This window comes from Ochotona princeps, chromosome 25, assembly GCF_030435755.1.
Source record: "Ochotona princeps isolate mOchPri1 chromosome 25, mOchPri1.hap1, whole genome shotgun sequence".
In the NCBI taxonomy this organism is placed as follows: domain Eukaryota; kingdom Metazoa; phylum Chordata; class Mammalia; order Lagomorpha; family Ochotonidae; genus Ochotona; species Ochotona princeps.
In genome coordinates, this window is record NC_080856.1 from 21,856,101 (window position 1) to 21,861,811 (window position 5,711).

Below are 5,711 nucleotides of genomic sequence, written 5' to 3' on the forward strand. Positions count from 1 at the left end.
CACATATTTTTTTAAATGTGTTTTTATTGGAACAGCAGATTTGCATGGAGAAGAGACAAAGGTCTTGCATGCACTGGTTCATTCCCCAAATAACCACAATGTCCAGGGATCAGCCAATTGGAAGCTAGGAACCAGGATCTTCTTCTGGGTCTCCCACATGAGTACAGGATTCCAAGGCTTTGGACCATCCTCTGCTGCCTTTCCAGATGATAAACAGGGAGCTGGATCAGAACTTGAAGAGCTAGGAAACAAACCAGCACCTATATAGAATGTTGGCTCTTGCAGGTAAAAGATTAGCCAATGGAGCCATTGTTTTGGCCCCGGGTTTGTCCTTTTTGAAAGATTTATTTTTCTTTGGAAGGCTGGCTTAACAGAGGAAGAAACACAGAGGTCTTCCATCTCTGGTTACCTCCCTGCTAGCTGCAACAACAGGAACTGGGCCCATCTGAAGCCAGAGCCTGGCGCTTCTTCCAGGTGTGTCACGTGGTTGCAGGGACGCAAGCACTTGTGCCATCCTAGCTGCTTTCCCAGGCTTGTTAGCACGGAGCTGGATCAGAACTGGAGCAGCTGGGACTTGAACCAGTGCCCATGTGGCATGTCAGAACCTCAGACAGGTGTGTGACCTGGTATGTCAGGAACGCCGGCCTGAATATTTTATAATTGCCTGATGCAAAATGTTTTTTAAAATACTGTTTTGTATGCATTTTATGAAAAAATTCTCTATTTGATCTTCATAATTGCCTGTCCTCTCTACAGATTTTCTTTTGTTATTTCACAGTTAAAAAAAAAGCAATAAAATGTACTTATTGTCTTGAAAGTGAGAGTTACAGAGAAAGGGAGAGACAAATGAGATCTGCCTGCAGGTTCATACGGCTAATGCCATACTGGCTGGATCTCGACTAGGCAAAGCCAGGAGCCTACAAGCCCATCTGCAGTGGCCCAGGGGACGAAGTACTCAGGCCATGTTGCACTGCTTTCTCGGGCATGCTGACAGTTAGCTGCATGAGAAGTAGAGCCGCTGGGAATTGAACCCGTGCCTGTAAGGAGTGCCAGTATTGCTGGTGGTGGCTTAAGCTGCTGTGTTGTGACAGTCCAACACCTTAAATAGTTGAAAAATATGTATTTTATTTGAAAAGCATGGAGACAAACGAGAGAGCTCTCCTGTCAACCATCTTGCTCTCCCAGATACGCCACCAGGGCCAAGCTGGGCTGAGACCAAGAGCCTTAAAATTCACTCAAGTCTCCCATGTGCTTAGCAGGGACCCAAGTACTTTGGCCACCATCGGCTGCCTCCCAGAGTGCCTGGAAAGCAAAGGAGAGAGTTGAATCCAGGGATTCTTGCATGGGATGGTGCCACATTGAGAAGTGTTCAAAGTGATCTTCATTTCAGTGTCATCTATACTTCTATTTTTAGATTATTTCTGTATATCGGGGCTTACCATTGCTTTACACAAATACTTGTATTAAAACCTTATTTATTTCTTCAGGTATCAATTTATAGAAGAAGCTTTTCAGAACCAGAAGGTGTTAATAGACACACTTATCAGCAAACTGGAATGAAAGAAAAAATACGTGTAATTTACAGGAAATTGGACTAAAAACAGGAAAGTCTATATTATTATAACAAATCATTTTATATGTGTTAAATGTATTCAATTTTAGGAAAGAACAGTTTTAATTCACTGCAGAGTAGTAAGTTATGAATTGACTGTTAATAATAATAAAGATGTGGTTGATCACACTTCTCCAGAAACTTTGAATTGGAAGGATTTACTCACAAAAGGTTAAAGCTACTGTGATGATTGAAAATATCACCACAGACACAGATCATTTGCATCACTGGAGAAAGTTTTGTCACTCAGCAGCATCCTGAAGATCTGAATGAACCACAGGCTGCAGCTCTGTGTCCTTGGAGCAGAGTGTAGCTGTTTAGGCTAGAGAGTGACTGCCTGTTTTTTGGGAATGAAAGGCTGAATCAAGCCCCATGTGAGTAAAGGAAAGGATCCTTGAGACACCAATGCTGGCATCAGACAAAAGGTTCAGAACTGTGGGAAGAATATGTGTTGGGGCAAGGGATAAGGGATAAGGGTCCTCGAAGGCCAGAGGACATCGGACCCCAAGAGAGAAGTCCCTCATTGAGCTGTTCACCTCTGCAGTGCTGATCCCAACAATGCAACACGTGAGAGAAGCAGCATGGGCTTAGTCCCCAGGAATGTAAGTCCCTTCCCAGGCCTGAATGAGAAAGAAAAGGGTAGCCAACAATGTCACAGAGGGAAAGTTGGTATGAGGCCAGTTAGTGACCAGATGGCAAGCCTTCAGGCTGTCTTGAGTTGGCAGGAGGGTAACCACTTTATGTGCTTGTTGCTACTTAGATACAAGTGTGTGCACTGAAGGCCAGCTTGGGTCTTGAGGGGAAGACTGCAGTGCCATGAAGTCTCAGTGCCAGAGAGGAAGGCTGGGTTTTGCCGTCCATGCCACCACTGCCTCCTGGAACAATGGCTGTGCGTCAAGAAAGAAATCAGGCCAATAGGAGAGTAAGTGCACCTGCTCTCTGGCAGCTATCTGTGAAGGGAATCACCTTCCCCTTCTGTGTATACTTGCAGGTGCAGCTTCAGGGATGAGAGTCAGGATGTGAGCAGGGGCTGATTTGGCATAAGAGGCTAAGCTACTGCCTGCGATGCCGGCATCTCATATGGGTAGGTGTTCCACTTTTAAACTGCTACGGGGCCTGGGAAAAAGCAGGAGCAACTGTTTGGGCCACTGCACCCATGTAAGGGCCCTGGAAGAAGTTGCTAGTTCTGGCTTTGTCCTGGCCTACCCCTGCATTTCTGGCCAGTCAGAGAGTGAACTAGCTAGTGGAGTGTCTATATCTTTCTCTGTCTTCATCTCCCTCTGTAAATTTGATATTCAAATAAGTATATCATTAAAAAAAAAAGAAGGTGTGAGCTCAATGTTTACTGTCAGTGTTGAGCAGGGAAGGTGTACATTACGATGCAGCAGTAAGTAAATTAGTGCAGGGCTGTGGTCCCTGTGGTGGGAGGGACACAGCCCTTGTGAGATGTGATGCCTCTGGCAGCCCATGGGGACCTAGACTGAGAAGGTCTCTGTCCATAGGCCACTTCCCAGTCTGCTTCCTGATGTCTCGCAGCTTCTCAGCTGCCCCTCTTGACGTCTTGACGCAGATCGCCCCTGCCCTTTCCTCCACCGTCCACACATCATTTCTTGCTGTGCTTCTTCCATCTGCTCTCTGACCTGTATCCCACCTGTATCGAATCCTCATCTCTGGAGCTGTCCTCAGTTTACAAAAGTGAGAAATAACTGCTCACTGGTGTCACTGGACAGTCTGTTTTGAGTTGGTTTTTGTTGGAAGATGCATGGTCTGGGAGGGGCACCCTGGGCTTCACTCATTGCCCTCCCTCTCCCTCACAAGGCTCAGCAGTGAACTGCAGAAGGAGAAAATGAATGAGGTCTACAGGTCCTGCTGGATTCCAGTCCCTCCTGGTGCCTCAGCATCCATGCCTTGTCTGGTGTCCACTGGTCTCCCTGCAGCTCCCCCTGCTGTCTGAGCAGCTGAAAGCCAGCTCTGATAAGGACAGATTGCAATACAAAACTTGCTTTCTTTCTCTCCTTTTTCCCTAGGAAGGAAAGAGGCAAAATGCTTCTCCCAAGATCCCACCAGCCAAAGAACTGGGAGAAAGCTCAACTCCTGATTTGCTGGCCAAGTTCCATGTTTCATCTGCAGGAAGTCTCCTCAGCAGGTGCTGCTACTTCCCTGTTGGAGATGCTGAGTACCCTCAGACAGGGCCAGGTTCCTGTCACATTCAGGGAGTGATGGGTACCATGGCGGTTGTTGGTATGAGCATGATGCCTTCTCTGGAGGTAGGTAGAGGGGTGCATTTCATTCCCATGGCTGAACAGAACTGCCAGAGCGTAGTGTTCACTCACAGATCTGCTCCTGGATGGTAGGAAGAGTCTCAGCTTTGTCTGCCGCCTCTTGCCTCCCGCCAGGACCAGCAGCTGCCTCTGCTTTGATGGGTGCTGAGAGCTGACCTTAGGTACTAGTGCTGTGAGCAAGCACAGAGCTTGCTTTTGCCCTCAGCTCTCTTGTGGGAGAGTCAAGAAAATACTGAGGGGGAACCATCGTGAATCTTTGTGAGCCTGTGCTCAAGGCTTCTGGACTGGAATGGAGCAGGAGATCGTAGGGAAGCTGTTCACCTGGAGCTGCAGTCCTCTGCTGAAATGCTTTGTGTGTAAGCAGAGCAAGCAAAGAAGGGTCCTCAAGGGCAGACGCCTCCCCTAGTATACCTAGGGTGTGTTCCTTTGAGACCAAGATGACATGGTGTCAGATCATGAGGCAGCAGCTACGTTTCACACTGGAACCATTGATTCCAGCACTGGACAATCTCCGCTGGTTTGCATTGGAGTATAATCTGTCCCTCAGCAGCCTGTCCCATGCCTACTTCTTTAGAAGACTAGACAGATACGTAAGAACTTCCCAATTCCTAGAGATGTATCTTCAAATCGGCTATATATACAAATTACCTAGCAATTAAATTAACGTAGACATTTCCAAGCTCTGCTCCCAGGAGGTATAATTTTATATTTCTGCGTGAAGACCTAAAGCATCTGTGTGCCATGAGTGATTACCCTAAGTAATTGGAAGGCCCAGCTTTTGTGTGGAAACCACTCTTGCAAGTCCTTTATTTGTCTTTTAGACATGAGACATAGATTTGAGAGCCCTATGTCTACTTTCCACAGTCTACGGCTGCTTCTTGACATAGTTGGTGCAGCCCGTGTCCACAGCTGTCCTCAGGATGGGCGCTGATGCTGCTATAAGATGAGGTGTAAGTGTAGGGAGGGTCTTGTCCAAGACTGAAGCAGAGATCCACCTGGGAGCAGCTCCCTAGGTGCCTTGGGAACACTTTGTCTCAGCCTTCCTGCTCTGTGTAGACCCAGGGTTTCTGGATGAGACTAGGTCATGGTGCCTTGCTGTCTTCACCAAGTTGGTCTTGAGTTGGTCAGCCCAGGTTGTGGGGAAGGATGGGATTCAGCCATCTCAGCCTGTCTGGAAGCAGTGAGCACCAAGGCTGTCTCAGTCTGTACCACATTAGACCCAGGGTGTGGTCTGTAAGCCAAAGAGTTTGTGTCAAGTTCAGTTGCTGGATTTATTGGTTTGGGGCAAAAAGAAGGCAGGATAGAACTTGGAGGTATACAGGTCTTCCTGCCCCAGGAAGAAGTGCCACAGCACTTAGGCAGGATTCCTAAGTTCAAGTACCCCTGCACTGTTCCCATAAGCGAGCAGCAGACTTGGTGTGACCCTCATTTTCCATGGGTTGCTCAAGTGAGAGCATATGAGCACCTGTTAGTGTCCTGTCAGTGTTATTGCTGTCTCTGCTTTTACTTGTATTCTCAGGGATTATGGGTGAATTGAAATATTATGTGTACAGTGCTTAGCGAAATGCTAGGAATACAAGTTTGAAAAGTTGATGATTCTGTTACTGTTTTCAATGAAAACTGCTCAGAAGTTATCCCTGTAAGTGGGACAGGGGACATGTAAAATGTGATCTTTCCATGCTTAAAATGAAGGATGTGCCCACAATTTGTTCTGCTGTGAACTATGAAGTGCACAGCCTTCTTCAAATTGATTTCTGAAAACCTTTAGTTCATCGCAAACACTGAGATGCTACTTGGGGAACTGGCAAGGTGGCCTG

At 47.0% G+C, this 5,711-nt stretch overlaps 1 long non-coding RNA gene across 1 annotated transcript; it reads left to right on the top strand.

Annotated features, from left to right (window-relative positions):
* Window positions 1–373: 373 nt before the first annotated feature.
* Window positions 374–3,937, top strand: LOC131477974 (uncharacterized). Its single transcript, XR_009244232.1, has 3 exons — window positions 374–614; window positions 2,604–2,696; window positions 3,644–3,937. It is a non-coding gene; the product is annotated as an uncharacterized LOC131477974 (long non-coding RNA).
* Window positions 3,938–5,711: the final 1,774 nt, after the last annotated feature.